We start from the raw sequence: 18161 nt of genomic DNA on the forward strand, positions 1-18161 counted from the left end.
CCCTGTGGTAGAAATGTACTTGTAAGAATACAGAAGATAAAAGATGGGGTTTTGGAAGGCTATATCCTTGCTAAGCTAAATTGGATCTCATCCTGTAGATCAAAGATCAAGGAGCTCAAAGTGGAGCTAGAGAGACACGTCCAGATAATGAGATACAGCAAAGCATTTTTCACGAGAATTAAGCATTCTGGTGGACTGGGCAGTTAGGTTAAATCTGCCACACTCGTTCTCTTTTGGGGACTGAATTGTGGAGTGCTAAACCATATCTGCTGCTGTATAAAGTAAAAGAGATCCATCCAAATGGTATGGTTAGTGTGAACACTCTCACTCTCTATTGTAAAACACTTCATAAGATATAAACCAGTCTTAAAAACAAAATGAAATAAAGCCGTTATACCATCTTGGAATGGGAAAATATGTTCAAAATATTTTTTTTCCTTATGGTGTTTGGTTTTGTTTTTTTTTTTTTTATCTCACAACATGTGAATCATAACTTCAACCATTCTGGAATGCTTTCAACAGATGAACCCAGCATAGTATTTTTATTACAGATTCTTGCCCCTCTATGCTTCATTACGGTTTTGGAATATACTCCACAGTCATGAGTAGTTTTTTATCTCTTTTGCCAGAGAAAACTTTTAAAGGACTACTTAACCCCAAAAATCATAATTTCTCTGGTTTCTTGAAGCTTTTTGAGAAAGTTGTTTGGTTTGGTTTGGTTTTTTTAAATATTGCATCATTCCTAATGACTTCAGACCTACTACAAGCAGAAGTTTAAAATAAATCTTATCTTAAAGAGACTGTTAAAGGTAATGTACTGCCAGTCTTGGTATTTGTATGTTTCTAAATCCTTTTCATTTCAAGGTTGCCTTCCTGAATTCTCAGTTTAATTAGAAAACATTGTGTTTATAAAACAGCTCCAGTTCAATTGCTTCTGCAAATTCACCTTTATTTTATAGGATTGTACTTCAAGAAATCTTGTTTCATTCAAACATTAAAAGTGTAGATTTGACATCATATGTGACTCTTTCATCTGTCTGAACTGTATTTCATTGTGTGAGTTTCTCAGTTGCTTCAAATAAGGACAGATTCTTTTCAATTCACAGAGCATGTTATCTGAAGATCTCCTCTCTGCTTTCTTCACTTGCTTTAATGGGAAGGCAAGGGAAATACATTCTGAATGTTATCTTTTAGAGTCTACTTTTACCTACCAGTGTGCTTATATCTACTAGAACCAATTTCAGCTTGAAAGAACGTACTGATGATCTGCTCATACAAACAGGGGTGATGATGGTTCCTTAACTGATCTCAGAGTGCAACAGACAACACGGAAAGGGGATAGCAGTATCAATCCAAACAAATGCACCTTTATAGAATGACCACAGCAAATGCCTTAAAGGAATTAGGGAGAGGAAAAGAACAGAAAAGAGAGGGAGAAAGAGAGAGTGAGTATAGCTACCAAACGTGGAGAGACAGAGTCCTGGTAGTCCAGCCAATGGAGTTTGCCTAGTCACATCGGGAAGATCTCCAAATCCTGGTTGACTCAAGGTTCTATTATAGTCCATTGCTGAGGGGCAAACAGATCTTGAAATGGCTGAGAGTGAACAGATACAATCAAGAAGAAGTCTATTGAAATGGCTGAGGGGGAAAGAGGTATTGAAGACAGGTAGAGACAGTCCATGTTCTCAGCAGGATAAGTCAATATCAGCAGTGAGTGGGACCCATTGTTTCAGGACTGCTTTCTATGGGAAACCAGTCTAGGTCCAGTGAACACATCTTCAGGCAACACTTAGCAGGCATCCTGCTTCAGTCAGGCCAGCACCCCTGCATCAGAATTACGGGCATCTTTGTCTCAGTCCTTGGCAGAGGGGCTTCAATCTCCGTCCCTCACAGTGGTAGTGAAGCAGATGAAGGATTTTCCATGGGGGGGCTACCAAAGTTGCCCCAGCAAGTTCTTCTGGCCAAGAGGTGGGAAAACTCCTGGGCTATTGTCATGAAGCAGGTCCAAGCATAAAGGGCGCGTCGCCCCTTGGCAGGCCCTGCTAGAAGCAGTCACTGCAGACACAGAGGCGAACAATCATTTGGCAGGCCCAAATTCTGCTCAGGGGCCTCAGGATTTTTGGTGTTCATCCACCACCAGCAGGCCAGCAATCCGATCAGGGTCCTCAGGGTCCTGATGTCTGTCCTCGGGACCGTTGTGAGGCAAATAAGGGGAACTTCAGACCGTCTTTCCCACGTGTCAGAAAATCTATTTACTAAAATGGCCCACAAGAATGCGTAACATTTAGAATTAAGAAAAAAAAAAATGAACACCAAAACTTTGGAGCAATGTCATTCTAGAGAATGCCATGTATCTATGAGAAGTACCAAAAACTTCTATTTTCAAATGCACTTACTAATCACCATTTTGCATCTGTTTTTCTGTTTGAAAGCTCTGGCACTTATCTGGTTCCTTTTTGAGCTAGTTCAGCTCATTAATCTGGTAAGAAAGCAGTTAAAAATAAACCAAAAAAACTATGGAGAACAGGATGCCACTTCAGCCATGTTGTAGTGAAGAGTTAGGTCAGCCTTCTGTGTTGTAGAAATATGTCTGTCATGTATGAAAAGCAACACATAGCACTATCATATTTTAAACTTTCTCATTGCTACTGGCAACCTGAATGATCAAGATGGTTTAAAAACAGCACCCAGCCCTCTAAGATACTCCCCAAACTATTCCAATGGAATAACCTTATCAGATGAAGAGCTCACTATGCAAAAGCTGAATATGATGTCAAGAATGCTTTGTTGTGGGTTACCATTGTTTGGGATCGTTTATCCCTTACCCTCCCATGTAGGTATAGGAAAAAAATTAAGTAGCCACAAGGTTTTTAGAGCTGTTCTTGTATTTTGGGATAGTAAGGATTTAGGGTAGTGAACAAATCTGTGGTGAGTTTTACTATTGACTTTATTGCTTTTTCTCTTTGAATTAACTGCTTTGCATTTCAGCTTACCCATCAGTATAATGAGAAGAATAATATCTTCCTTCCTGCCCAAAAGATGTTTAATTATGCCTAAGTGATGTCATGGACTTAGAAACAAAAAACATTGTGATTGAAAGGAAGTATTGGCATGCCACAGGGTAACTGCAGTGAGATGTGTTTCCTCCTCAGCTTCACTGTTCTACTCTGATTGTAGAATTTTAATTAGCAGTTCCAAAACTTTGTCTTAGCATCGTCTGGTGACATATCTCAATAGAGCAGTGTCCTAGGGTGACTTTATGATGCTTGTATCCCCAGCCATCTGTTCTGTTAATGCTGGATATTATATTCTGTGCCTTCAAGACTGGTTCTGAGAGCCAAGGTAGGGAGAAGAAGAAGAAGCACAGAGTTTATTATCAGAGACTGCACTCACTCCTCTAAAAGCAACACTCCACATTCTGCACTGGACTGTGTTGTCTGGGCACTGATGGAGCAGAACAGAGCTCTCCTTTGCTTTTTAATTGGTTTAGCTAGCTGAGGCAGAATTTTCCCAGGACTGTTTTTTTTTCTTTCCCTTTTCTTGGAACTGTTCCAACCTTCCCTGGACTGGGGACCTGGGGAGCAGCGAGAGCTTGTATTTTGTGGCCTATGGCAGCCTACTCTGGGCAGTGGCCCTCTTTTGGAGGTTTTCTGCCAAATTTGCCCTAAACCAGGACAAGCAGGATATGAAACTTGTAGAGAACGATGGAATCACTTTGGTTGGAAAAGACCTTTAAGAACATTGAGTCTAAATGTAATTAGCAAATGCAATCATCAAGAAATGTTTTGCTGTTTGAAGAGAAGACAACTTATCTGGTAAGCTTTGCAAGTATTTGTGTCATCACAAGCACACATGTCCAATGCATTAGATGGGAATATAATAAGAAACCTGTGTAAATCAACAGAATGATTCTCAGGGTAGGATGTTTGCATGTTTCATCCTTCTTCCTGACTTCTTCAAATTAATTATTTTTATAAAGTAATGATTGTAATTGTTACTCTTTTGACAGTTCTTAGTGTATTACTGACATTTTTGGCATAGGAATGCCGAATGGGTTGATTCACCTAGTTTGTCAGATAAAGACCGAGATTTAGTGTTGCTTTAGGTGGAGGCAGAAATATTTAAATCCTCCAGCCTCCATCTTAGTACCTAATTGCTATTACAAAATCAGTGCACAATCTTGTCCCTTAAGGTCCAGCTGTCAGCCAGCTGAGCTAGCTCAGTTTATACCAACAGGGTAACATTAGTACGGCTCATGTGATGCTGCGCACAGAAGCCCTCAGGGTGCAGCTATAGCAAACAGTAATTCCATGCAGTTGGGCAATCCCAGGGCTGACTTTGGATCACCAGAAGAGTAGAACTAGAGAGATTTAATGGAGAGGTCTCTGGAGGAAGTGGCCTGAAGAAGATGGCAGAAACCCCATCTGTGTGTTTGTACAAATAATTTAAATACCATTTACAGAAAAAGATCGTCAAATCTATCTAGCTTTTTCTGCAAATTATTTGTAAACTATATGCATTACATGGACAGTTTCACTGAGCATCTGAAATACAGCTGTGTTTAAGTGGATTGAATCATGTTTGGGAAGCAGTAAAATAAAGCTTTTCAGGAATACCTGACATCCAAGTCCCGCAGAAATTTGTCTATTTTTCATATCCAGATGCTTTTTAAAAGAATGGGTGACCATTTAGCTACCTAATATTTTTAATTGTAAATACAAAGAAAATTTTAAACTCACATCTTTTATAGCTTGAATATTTTTCTTTGTTTATTTCCTGGTTTCCAATTCAGTTATATAAATCAGATGATTAGGTAATGAGAACTCATGCTGTATAAAAATATTTAATGCTACACTTCCAAGTTTAGGCCATTTTTTTCCTGGAACTGTTTAAAAAAAAAAGCCTATCTGGATTCTCTCTTCCCCACACTCATTATTATGTGAAATTAATTTAAATAATTTTTATTGCACCTTTACATGGTGCAATTATATTCAGAAATCCAAGGCTCTATTGTTAGATTGTTTACATAGTTTTCTGGCTATTCTAACTTCCCACAACCACTCTTTGCAGCTATATATTTTTGCAGTAAGGCATCACAGGGGTCTGTGAGAAGTTTTAATGTGAAACAGAACTAACATGTAAAATACAGGTGACATACTTGACACATTTCACTTCAGAAAGTTACAGTATGCTTAGATGGGATGAAATAGGAAATAAATAAACTTAACACAACATTTCTAAATCTTGGAAATCTATTACCTGGACTTTGAGTCAGTTTGCAGGACTCTGTAGAAATGCAAACGTGAAGTCCAAGGAATAGAGCAGAAGGTGTAGTGGGCAGGGGAACAGAAGATTTCTTTGAAGGGTGATGTAAGCAAGATTGCATCCCATAAAGATAGCAGCTGCTTCTGCTGGTGCTAACATAGAGAATCTGTGCCACCAGCCTAGTTTTCTGGGGACATTTGACCTGTACACTCTTGAGGGCTTGCAGATGTGAATGAATCTGTCCTTTGATCTTTATTTTCTTTTGAATGTCTATGACCTGATTTGCTATTGTGTACTGTACCGTATCGTTTTATAAACAGACATGTTTCAACTCTTTGAAAGCAGTAGTTGAAAGGGAGGTTGCAATTATGAGTTGGCTGTCAAAAGAATTAATTTTCTGGTTTAAGCAAAATATCAATAGAAACATTCAATCTACTCCTATGATACAGATTCATTTTGAATTTACAGGGTTATTTGCACTAGTGGTTGTACCGCATGTGCAATAAATATGACTTGCTTGGTTTCTAATGATGATAATAGTCCTCTTTGTATTACTACAAGGATTGAATCTACCATCATTATTTTCCTATTACTATTGTGCTGTAAAGGAAAAATGGTTTTGCATTAACTAAGGAGTAAAATGCATGTATTTAGCATCATTCTTGCAGGTAGTCCTCAATTCTGAAAATACCTTTCAGGAGCTGCATCAAACGGGAAAGCTAGACAGATGGCAGAATGCAGAACCTGCCATTTAGGATCGACTACAAAATAACACCCAAGAAATTCTTCATGGATGCTGCATAAGTACAAAGATGCCATTATTTAAGTTGAAAAATAGTCAATGTGAAACTTGTTCAATGAATAAAAAACTATGATAATCAAAAGACTACAGTGCCAAGTGTGCTACAAGGCATTTTTATAATTAACATCATTCCCAGCATGGAAAAATACTATTTTTATTGTAGATTGTTTAAGAGTTCACAACAGTTTCAAAAAAGTGCTTTTCTTTTTCTATTAGTAAGAACAGCGTATCATTCTAAGAGATACTGTAAACAGGTTTTTGAAAACAATGTTATTTTAAAGGTTAATTCTATTCATAAATGCTTCACATGAAAAAAATTTGATTTGCTGTTAATCCTGAAGACTCTTAAAGGAAAATGTCTTTGTTGCATTCTCTTCTCACTAGTACAGGAGCTCAGTCTTACCTGCATTCTAAACGCTTTTTAATGTTCCTGATGGCACAGCTTAGACATTCTTGTTTCCATTACCATCATGATTTCCATATCAAATGATGAGAAGTTTTGTTCATGACTGGTGAAGTTAAGTGTCATAACATTTATGTCACATCAATTTGAAGTCTCTTTTTCAAAAGGAATCTCTTCCTTCCTAATGAAAACCATTGGCAATAGCAAACCTACTCAGCTTTTCAGAAAGTGAAATAATACAGCTGCAATGTACAATTTCTTCAGGTTTTTTTTTCACCAAAACTGCTGTTTTCTTCTTCTGCTATCACCTTAGACTTACTTTATTCAAAATTGTTTTACACCTTTGAATTTCTATTTATAGCTAATTCCTTTCACAGTGTGCTATAGCATATGTATTTCAAAAGGCCAGTTTTACACATTCAAATGGCTTCCTTCTATTCTATTAAGAAATGGCTGTACTTATATTAAGAAAACAAAAGGTGCAGTAATATTTTATCTTATGCAAAATTTAAAAAAAACCCAACTATTAAAAATGATACCAGCAAATGATGTCTGTATGACTGTGGCAGGAGGTTTTATCCAGAACAATGTGCAGTTCTTCCCAATTCTATTTTTCCCTCTGATTACTTAGTACAAAATATTTTTACACAGTCTTCTAATAGTGGCATATTACTACTGGGGTAGAGTATTGCCCTGCCACCATTGGAATTGACTCCATTGTAGTTGTGTTCAAATTTGCTGATGGGACAAGGGGTTTTTTTGCTGAACACACTTTAGCAAGCAAGAGAGCTTCTTAGTCTTTAGATGCTATGAGTACCAGAAAAAGATGAATGAAGTGATGACATGCCTTGTGTTCTGAAGAGATATCAAAAACTTATTTCTGGGGTCACCCCCTCTTGGTAGAGAAAGCACACAGAGGGCTTTGAAGCAGCACTTTCACCCTCTTTGCATTCACTAGTAAATCTGAGACAGAGCTTGCCCCAAGGTTTGTGCAAAAATTCTCTTTTGATGCAACTGTTAACCAGACAATATCTCTGGGAAGATTTGCAGTGGCAGAAAGCAAGTCCTTCCTGGGAAATCTACTGAAACGGTTCAGAAGTTATTCCCATTCACTGTTACTAACCTCTGCTGTCTAGCTGTCAGATAGGTTTAGGACCACGTTGAAATAATTCTAAACAATGTGTTGATGCTGCAATATTGAGCAAATATAGGTGTTTTCCCAAGGTGCCAGGGAAAAATATTTCTATCGGTAAAAATGAGTTTAATATAAAAAAGTAACAGCATGGTAGAAAAAAAATTACATCAATAGAATAAAGATGGCCAGAATTCTTATTCTGAAGTTACACAGAGTGAATATTTTCTAAAGAAGGTTGTGAAACTTATTAAGAAGTAGGAGTACATTCCACATGACTGGCGCATAAGCTCGTGGTTCCAACTTACAAAAAACATATTATTAAAAGGAAAATGTTCTGCCTCGTGGAAAAGCAGCCCATTAGTAATTTTATCAAAGGTAGGATTAGATCAAGTATTCCTACAAGACAGTAGCAGTACTACAAAAAACCTTTTGGCGTCTATTTAACTACAGGAAACTTGAGAAAGCGGAAGAGTGTCTTTTCCTGCTGCAAGCTGTACTTCTATTTGCTAGTGCTGCTTAAACATTGTCTAAAGAAAACTTGTCAAAATAAGACTATTGTATACATGCAACTGTAACTATCCATTCCATTCCAGCCAATTTTAACTAGCAAGTATGAGACACACACTGTAGCTGAATATTCTAATGCATAGACAGAGTATACCATCACTAATAAATGGGGACTCTGAACAAAGGAGCAAATGCAGATGAATTTCAGGGAAGGAAATGATTGGAGAGCTAACTGCAGTCCCTCGACTTTACAAGGAATGATGTCCAGTAATCCCAACCAGAAACATATATAACTCCATTTTCAAATGGGTTGCATTTATGGTCCTCTTTTCTTCCTATATGAAGTGTTTTGAATCAATCTTCAAAATGCGATGGCTAAAGACCTTAGATGCCTCCATTTTTTTTTTTTTCCCAGAAGCAACAGTCTCAACACCTCTTTAAAGCTGACTTTTCCACTTAAGATGCCATATTTTTAAATAACATCTTGTCATTTAACAGGGTATTCCAAATATCATTTACAAATTTAGACTCTTTAGAGTGACACTCTTCTTAGTAATCTTTCTTTTCTTACAGCTCAGTGCTAGCATAGGCAGCATAGAAGAGAAGAGACCACAGCTCTTTCTGGAGCATCTTGAACAAATGCCCTTGTTTATGTTCTGATCATTCACTTCACTAAAATACCTAACAAAGAAGACGAGGTTGTGAAGGCATTACAGGTACTATTATATGGCAATGGATGGGTGTGATTTCTCAAGTAGAATTTGTATCACATAGATGATACTTGGCAAACAGCAAATGAAGGGGATTTTTTCAGCTCTCAGACTGATGTTACATGTCAGTAATTTAATAAAAAGATAACAAGAAAGATATTTTTTACAAGTTGACATGAAACTTAATTACACCCCTACCATGGACATCTGAATCTTATGAATAGACAGGGTCTGATTAAGAAAAAAATAAAGAATTATCACAGTTCAAAGAAACGTGACCATAAACACTTTGCTGATGGAACATAGCCTATTCATTGGCTGAAATGAAGCAGGTAGACAGGACATATGAAATATTTTTTTGTGGATCAAGCATTTATTTTCTAAAGTGATGCTGACAGATGGTGAATTCACCAACCTAGAAATTGCACAGTAGATAAGGGTACATAACTTGCTCCATCAAGTTATTCCTTGGAATCGTCATCCATGGGGATTTTCCCCTGCATCTGTGAAAATGTGCTTACCTTTTCCACAATACTTTTGCAGCAGCATTGTTAAGGCCTGATCAGCTGGTATGGAGAGTGAATTATCAGCAGCAAGGTGACTGGCCAGGGTAATTTCCTTCAATGGATTTTGATCTACCAGGTGTTTTGAAGACCTGCTTCAGCCCTGTTTGTCAAACACAGCCTTTAAATGGTGCTCAACAATTGTTCAGGCTGTGGGTCACATGAAGAAGCACTTTCTGGTGTCTGTACTGGGCCATATGCTCTTTATTCTCTCCCTCAACTTCTCCATCACCTCTCATCTGTTTCACATGAGCTATGTTCAAGGTCCACAGGCTACTTTTCACAGAATCTTGAGGCCTGATGCAGTAAGAATGATGAATAGAACACAGCTGGGGTGAATATTCCAGTTTGGATAAAATGTATTGTGCACACAAATCCAATGAGAAGGTGCTCCCCCTATACCGGAAAAACTAGTACTAGTGTTCTACATAAAATGCAACTTAGTCTGAAATAATAACTTTTTTCTGAAAGTGTCTGAGAGGTTTGTATGAAGCACAGATATTTGACATATGCAATTTTGAATATCAGAGGAAAAAGAAAATGGCAAAAAGTTTTTAATTTTACTGGTTTTAATTTTAAATTCCATGCACTTTTTCAGAAAGTGTCAAGCTCAAATGCCCATCAACATATTTTATTCATCTGTAAGTTAGTATTCACATAAAATGTGTTTCAAATCAAAAGAATTTCAAACCTTTCCTCAAGTTTATATGCCTAGATTTATTATTTCTGACATATATTAGATAAAAAGAAGTCATTTTTTACTGTGGGGGTGCTGGAACACTGGAGTAGGTTGCCCAGAGGAGTTGTGGATGTCCCATCCCTGAAAGTATTCAAGGTCAGGTTGGATGGGGCTTTGAGCAGCAACAAATGAGACTCTTGATGGTAGAGAAATGAAGTTTGAATATAGAAGAAACTCAGATTGAAGTATAGGAGCAAGTTTCTCTCAGCTCTTGGGGTAAATTCAAAGTTGCACAAATTGCATTTATCTGTGATTTTCACTACTGTAACAGAAAGGTTCATGAAAACTATGCAGAAGATATCAAATTTTAAAATAGATAAGAATTACAACATAAAATACATGGGACGGTTTTCAACATGGGACACTATCTAAGAGAAAGTCTCTGTATTTCAACACTTCATCACGTTAGGATTTCATGAAGTGCCAAAGAAGATGGCAAAATATCATTCAGGACATTATTTACTGTTGTTCAGCCTGGCCTTTAGTAGGAATTGGTGTTTGAACTAATGTAGATATATCACACACACTTACCATTCACTGAAAAATTACTGTTTACAACCAATAAGCAATGAGGATCAAAATTGATTGAAAGCATCTTAAAAATGTAAAGTATTTCATTGTAAATTATCTGTGATTAAAATACTTCTTCCACCTTAGTGAGGGATAAATCAATTTTTCCATGTCATGATGGTTTAAAATGGTATAAACCAATGTTTTCTTCTGAAAAGATATCATCTATTTTTTTCTATTTTGAGAAGAAAATATTCCTAGCCATACAGCACATGAGAATTAAATAATTTTAAAGAAACAAATGAAATTAAAATATTCTGCAAATATAATTAAATAAAAGCTGTGTTTTAAATAAGAGGTAGATATTAAACAGAATTTTTGTACTAGTTATTTGAATTATTATACCAGCTATTTTGCCCACCAAGAGAGGTATTTAGTGTTTCAGTCTTTTCCAAGGTGTTCATGATCTACTAGGCTGATCTCTGTGTGTGCCTAGGTGTGTGTGGAAGGGGGTGCATGTGAAGGGGAGTGTATGTTTGCTTAACGCTTGTAGAGGCAGATTCCTGCCTCAGCTCCATAATTGTTTTAGAAACTTCACAGAGAGTGGATATGAAGTTTAATATTAACAGGAGATCAACTCCCAAGGAGATCAATTCCCAAATCATCCATTTTACTCTACCTTATAAATCATATGCTTTGTTGCATATTTTATCAAATATACTTTCAAGCCACATGGAGGAATGAGAATGTGGAGAATCCCTCCAATGTCTTGCAACTTTTATGCAAATAGATTTTCAAGAAAATCATAATTTCTCTTTTGAATACTCTTTTTCACTAAAATCACTCTTTTTTTAAAGACTCTTTTTCTCTGGGACAGGCATGATGGTGGTGTCAACCTGTTGGGGTTTTGGTGCTGGGAGAAGTTGTACAAAAGGATTGGTTTTTACCAATTGACCAGTTACTAAATCAAGTGCATGAATACATTTGAAATTCAACTTGGGTTTCCTTTTTCTAGCAGACTACTTCTAGAACTAGCTTGCAGACTCAAGCTGACTCTTTTTCTCTGGTTTTGTTTATTTCCTATTTTCTTGGCTTCTTTGCCACTTTATACACAATTTTAGGACTTTTTTCCCAACTACAATTGTTTCATAGTCCGATAATTATGATACATTTTTTTACAAGGAATTTTAAAAATCTTTGTTGGGTTAAGACAGTTAAGGACTTAGGTCTTTTTCTTGCCTTATGAATATTGCAATGAAATTGTTAAATAAAGACCAACTCCTTATTTTTATTTTGAACACAAGTAGATAATTCCCATACATTACTACATTTTGTGGACCAATATCTGCCATTCTGATGTAAGTTGTCACTTCTTAACAATATACCTTCCGTGACTATGTTGACAACACTTTTGGTGAAGATCCTGACTGGTCTTAGACGCACATAGGGAGAAATCTGCTCAGTGAGTGTCAGTCTTAGGCATGCGTATCAGAAGAACTTTATATCCCTGGGAATTTTCCCATGAAATGGATTCAGTTATGGAAGAGACAATTATCCCAGCAGAGTTCTACATTCTTCTTGAACACTACTTAAGGACCTTCAATCCCACGCCCATTTGGATCTCTCTCTGCGCAGGACTTTGTCATGCCAGTCCTTGAAATGCATCTCTAAGAGAATTCACTATCACAGAATGAATGAGGGTGTAAGGGGTCTGTGGGGCTCACCAGGTCCAACCCCCCTGCTTAAACCAGTATACCTAGAGCCTGTTGCCCAGGATTCTATCTGGGCATCCTTTTAATGTCTTCAAAGATCCAGACTCCACAATCTTTCTGTGCCCATGGTTCAGTCACACTCACAGTAAAAAATCATTTTGTGATGTTCGGAGGCAATCTCCTGTATTTCAGTGTTTGTCCACTGCCTCTTGTCTTTTCACTGAGCATCACTGAAAAGACAGTGGTTCCCTCCTCTTTGCACTATTCCCTTCCAGTATGTACGTGTGCTGCTATGTAGATAAATGTCAAAAACGTCCCTGAAGCCCAAGCAGACAATGTTTTCTTCATCTACCAGGCAAGTTAATTCGTCAGAGGAGTTTAAAAAGTTGTCAAGCATGAATTTCCCCTAGTAAATCCATGCTGACTACATTATTTTCTCCTCCTTCATGTGCCTGGCAATGCTTTCCATCGACTTCCTGGGGATAAAAATGAGGCTGGCTGGCTTGTGCTTTTCTGAGTCATCCTAGTTGCCTTTTTTGAAGATGGGTGACATTTGCTTTCATCCAGTCTTTGGGCACTTTCCTCAGTCACCATGATCCATCCAACATTATTAAGAGTGGCCTCAGAATAACATCTGCTAACACCCTTGAGACCTGTGGATCCATCTCAACAGGGCCTGTGGACTTAATGGAATACTTACCAATTCAGTGACTATGCCCATAAAAATTTGCATGGGATAATAGGACATATTAACTGGTACCTGAAGAGTGAGTGAAAAGCTATGGAAGCAATCCAAAAGGACAAAGACTAGAGTTCCCTTTTAAGACAAAGCATCCTATCACAGAGCTGAGCAGCTTTAGATGCAGGTAACCTTCCCCTCTGAAAGGATACAGAAGGCATGCTTTTACCTTATCTAGTAATAAAATGCATTGACCATTCACTTGCAATACAAAAAATGAAATTATTTCCAAAATCACTGCCTCCTAACTAGACAATAATGTACTGGCTGGGTATTCCCCTAACAGATGAGAGCACTTGCTTGCTATCTCTTATGAATACAGACTTTTCTAATTAGGTCATTTAAGTGGGGATTACTAGTCTTTGAACTTTCTTCTGATGAATTTGGAATATTTACTGAAGCAAGGACCTGAAGATGAAAACTTCATTTCCCATCAGTGCACTCTAACATCCATGGCTGTAATGCCATTGTTTCTTACCGAGTCAAGAATTTATGAGTGCAAAGTGGAACAGCTCCAAAAGGAAAGATAAAGGCTGGATAATAGTCTCTCTTGATAAAGGTATGTATCTCAAATGAAGTGACCAAATTCTAATCATTCACTGGCCTAAAGCTGTGAGGAGGGGGAGATGGACCAGGTTTTCCTTCCACTGCTGTTCTCTTTGTCACCTCAGTGTTTAATATGGGTATGAAGAGATTCAAAAAGATAGCTGTGCTGAATTCATAAAATTCAATCTTAAAAAATAATTTTTTAGCAGCTGAAATGAAAATAACAAATAAAATGCAATTAATTCCATGGAAGATTGAAATTATTATTTCTTCATTTTGCATTTGGTGATGTATATTGTGTACGTTTGTCTTGCCTTGTTCTACCGGTTTTCTAACTGGCACACCTTTCCTTATGAATTCACTGTCCTTTCCTAAATACTCTCATATGGAGGAACATGCTTCTGATAAGAAGAGCACTAAGATGTCTTTATTTGACCTTTTATTTTTACTGATGCTTGGCCGTCTGAAATGAATGTTTTTTTAAAATTGAAATGTGTTACTATTGTTGCCATGGGGTAATCCTCAGACTCTTCCTGTCAGATCTGTCACTAGTCAGCTATTCTCCTATCTGCCCTTAAGCAGTTGAATGTTCTTGTCTAAAAGTAGCACCATCTATGCAGCCATGCTCTTAGTTGCCAGTGCCATCTTCAATCCAAACACCCTCCTGCGAAGGACTGCCAGTTCTGCAGTCAACTAAGGAAAAAAAAGCGGTCCATCCATGCTTCCTGATCTAAAATGTTAGGGTATGGTGTCCCTACACAATTCTCTGCAGTTGAGCACTACTTATCTTTGCTGTGTTTCTTCAACTCACTTGCAAGTCATTCATGAGTTAGGTTATTGCGAGAATTGCTTGGTTTGAAGATGATTTAAAAGGGTATGAGAACACTTTTGTGCCTCTGGTATGAGGATACTTTTCAAATCCTTGCTTGCTGCAAATGCAAAAACCTTCAGCCTGTATTGTCCTAGGTCACAATATAAAGATGTATTTTATTCCCATCCTCAAGAGCTGCTGAAACCAGGAGGGGCATAGTTTTTTTCCTTATCTCCTATTAATGAGCCCATCAATGTCTTGCCTCATGACTCAGAGATAACTCCCTCTGGATATCAAATGTGTATCCCATGGGGCGCTACACCAGGACAGAGCCACGCTGGCTCGAGCAGGGCCGTTGCAGGCGATGGGCCCATGCAGAGACCGAGGCAGTCATGGAGGAGCTACAGGCATTCCTAGATGGGATGAACTGACCTGCCCTGTGTTATGCACTAAATCTGGGTTATGCAGATGTTACTGGAGCAAGTGGAAGTGTCCCAGGCGGAGACGTGGGCACTGCCATGCCGCAGCTGTCGCTGGATGACCAGCAGAGCAGGTTTGGCTTATAGCAGTGTCCTGCAGCATGCACTCACATGGTTTGGCACGCGGATGGCACTGGCTGCCAATGATGGCGAGGCCAGTGGGGTGCAAGAGTATCGCTGCCACAGCTGAAGCGAGCCTTCTACAACATTGAAGCACTGCTGCCTGCAGGGTTGTGCTGTGGTGCTGCTGTGTTTGTGTACTTCATCTTAAAAGTGTTCCTGCGGCTGCTCTTCTGGACCATATTCTGTGGCACTTTCCTGCACTGCTCACGCACTCTGGTGCTTCTTGCTGCCAGGACCTCTAAGCTTCAGACATGTGGGCTGGGGGTTGTTTTAAAAGGGAATACACTCAGCAAAGGGCTGGAGGGGGGTAACCTCCCCTTGTATGCAAAACGTGGCTGCAGCATGACCCCTGTGAACAGACTGTTTTTACAGACACATCCAGCAAAACCAACAAAGCTGCAGTAGTTTAGCATGGAGGTGACTCTGTCCATAGCATAAGAGAGTAAGTATTAATATTAAACAATGCTTCTGTGCAAATTTTAGAATTGACTACTATGCCTTTCCATTATTTCCACAGGAACCACTTACCATCATAACTAATTCTTCATATGATGCCAATGTTGTATCCCATTTAAAATTTTCCTGTTTAAAGCATATTAATAACCATTTTTTCTTTACAAAGTTAAGAGTCCCACACAGGTTTACAAAAGACTACAAAAGATAACAACTATACAGGAAAGGTTGTGTTCAACCTACTTGGTCTCTAAATAATAGTTTATCTCTAATTAGTGTTTATGATGTTTCATAGATATTTTCACATTCTGCAAATTTTGTCAAATATGCATTTTAGTGCCTCTAGTGTTGTGTCCAATAGTCATACAAACTTTCATTGAGAGATTGTGCAGCCCCTTACACAAAACACATGGAGTCAGAGATCCCCGAGTTCCCTCATGTAGTCTTTACAAGTTTGGAGTAGATAGCAATTTTGGATGCCCAAGAGAATGGTATTATGCATAGTGGGCAGTATTTAAAAACTAAGCAGTGATTAGGTCAGCATTTCATTCCACTGAAAAGACTATGATATCTTCAGTGCACCTAGTTCCTACTAAAGTGTGGAGAAGAAACCCCCATCTGCATTCGCTTTGACAACTAACTGTGGAAGCTAAAATTGCCCTTGCACACTGTGTTCAAGCCCTCAGAACAAGAACAGCTTTCTGTAAAAACAAACAAACAAACAAAACAAAACCAAATAAAAACCAACCAAAAAAAAAAAAACAACCAAAAAAAAAACCAACAAAAAGAGACCATTTCCTATCTAGAACCATATTTGGCTTCTTCTTTTCCCCCAAATTATATTAGGAGCCACAGGACTGAAAATAAAGACACCTCTTAAATTCAGCACATTTACAAAATATGCTCCTTCATTATGATAGTTCAACACCCACACTGCCTTTTTTTTTTTTAATTATAAGATCTAGCTGGCTATGGAGGATATTTTTGTTGCCTCTAGTTAACAGACACCATGCTCTTCAGTCATTATAAAGAAATAGAAGTCACTTAACTCACAATCGATACAGAAAGAAACCAGAAACATGTAAGATTCCATATCTTTCCAGTACTCATAAGAATCCTGTAGGTGTGTCACGTATAACAATTATGCAGATGTCACTGTGATGACAGGTGTGGTACCAATTATTTTTGATCTCACAACTTTTTAATACAAATGAAGAGATTTTAGTTGCTTTCTGACAAAAGCTGTTGTGTTTAAAGGGCTGAGGGCTTCTTTTCATGCAAATATTTTTCCAGCGTATTGGCAACAGCATATCAGTACACTTTATTTAAAACTGAGATTTTGGTATGGTTTCATACTTGGTACATTTGAAAGGAGATCATTGTACAATAGATCTTTAATTTAAGATAGATGATAAGCAATCCATTCTCTTACAAATCTTTAATTTTAGTGTAGAAAGTTGCAGCATGCAGTAAAGGAATGTCTTGTTCAGTCTTAATCATCATTAGCAGTTGAAACAGTATTAACCTATGGACTTTGCAATCCTTCATGACATGAAACTTGAAAAAGTCTTTACTAGATTGCAGAAAACACCAGGCAAGCAATTTCAATTAACTTTCTCACAAGCCCTTGATATTGTGTTGTCCTACTGATGTTACCTATACCCCGCTGTTTAGCAGTTTAAAATATGTTTATACATATTTTAAGTGTCTTGTTAAATTTACTTCAAAGGTACTTCAGACAGCAAGACTGGCAATGACATGTTGCATTTCATTTCAATAATGCTTGCTAGTTTCTTTTGTACATAACTCCTAAGATTAATTTCCTTAAAATATTTTTTAATTTATACAGAAGAATGTTAAGTGCTGATTTGACAATATTAAGTACTGCAATATTTAAGTACCAGAATATGACCTGTAAAATCTACCTGAGACAGAGATGTTTCCTTTGATAGTTTTGAATTGGTTTGCTTGTGACGAAAACATAAATGGTACTTTCAAATAATTGTACATATAAGTACATAGTTACAGTTATTTACAAGTTATTTATGAGAAAGCCAGCTGTTCTGCAAGTTATTACTGAGAATTTATTTTAAAGATAGGATAGGGAAGCTCCTCCCAGTCTAAGTCTTAGCCCTGGTCAGGCTATGGCCTTGACTGACATAAAAAGTATCAAAACCAGGTGTTTCTGTGCTAAAGATGAAAGCAAGTCACTTTGCCTAGCTGACTTGGCTTTGCAGAAGCTGGACCACTTTCCTTTGAGATAGACATGGACACCTCGTCCAGAAGAGGCTTTCCAAGTCCTCTTTGTGAAAAGAAGGCTCCTTGGCAGACCCTGGGTCATAGCAAAGCTGATAGGCAGTTGTAAGTTTTACCTTGTTAATTTTGTTCAAAAGTGTATGTTTTATTAGAAGTGAATTATATTCCTGTTAAGTTATTTTTGCTTACACCGTGGTGCTATCTGGCATTGGCTCTCCTGTTTTACCACTCTAGGCTTTCCAGATACCATCAAAATGGACAATGGACTTGCCTACCCCTCAGATTAAATTCATAACTTCTTGAAGCAATGGAGTGTGTCTCACAAAACAGACATTCTCCACTCTCCCACAAAGCAAGAACTTCATTCGATTTTAAAACAAAAGGAGGGGCAGTTGGGGTGCCCTCATA

General features: G+C 37.8%; 1 protein-coding gene across 1 annotated transcript in view; it reads right to left on the minus strand.

Annotated features, from left to right (window-relative positions):
• Positions 1–1045: 1045 nt before the first annotated feature.
• Positions 1046–18161, minus strand: part of LOC143694186 (uncharacterized) — a 44988-nt gene continuing 27872 nt past the window's right edge. The window contains exon 2 of the mRNA XM_077179379.1: positions 1046–2255. The gene's annotated coding sequence lies outside the window, so the exon portion shown is untranslated. The remainder of the gene's footprint in view (positions 2256–18161) is intronic.

The sequence above is a fragment of the Agelaius phoeniceus genome, chromosome 1 (assembly GCF_051311805.1).
Source record: "Agelaius phoeniceus isolate bAgePho1 chromosome 1, bAgePho1.hap1, whole genome shotgun sequence".
NCBI classification, from domain to species: Eukaryota; Metazoa; Chordata; class Aves; order Passeriformes; family Icteridae; genus Agelaius; species Agelaius phoeniceus.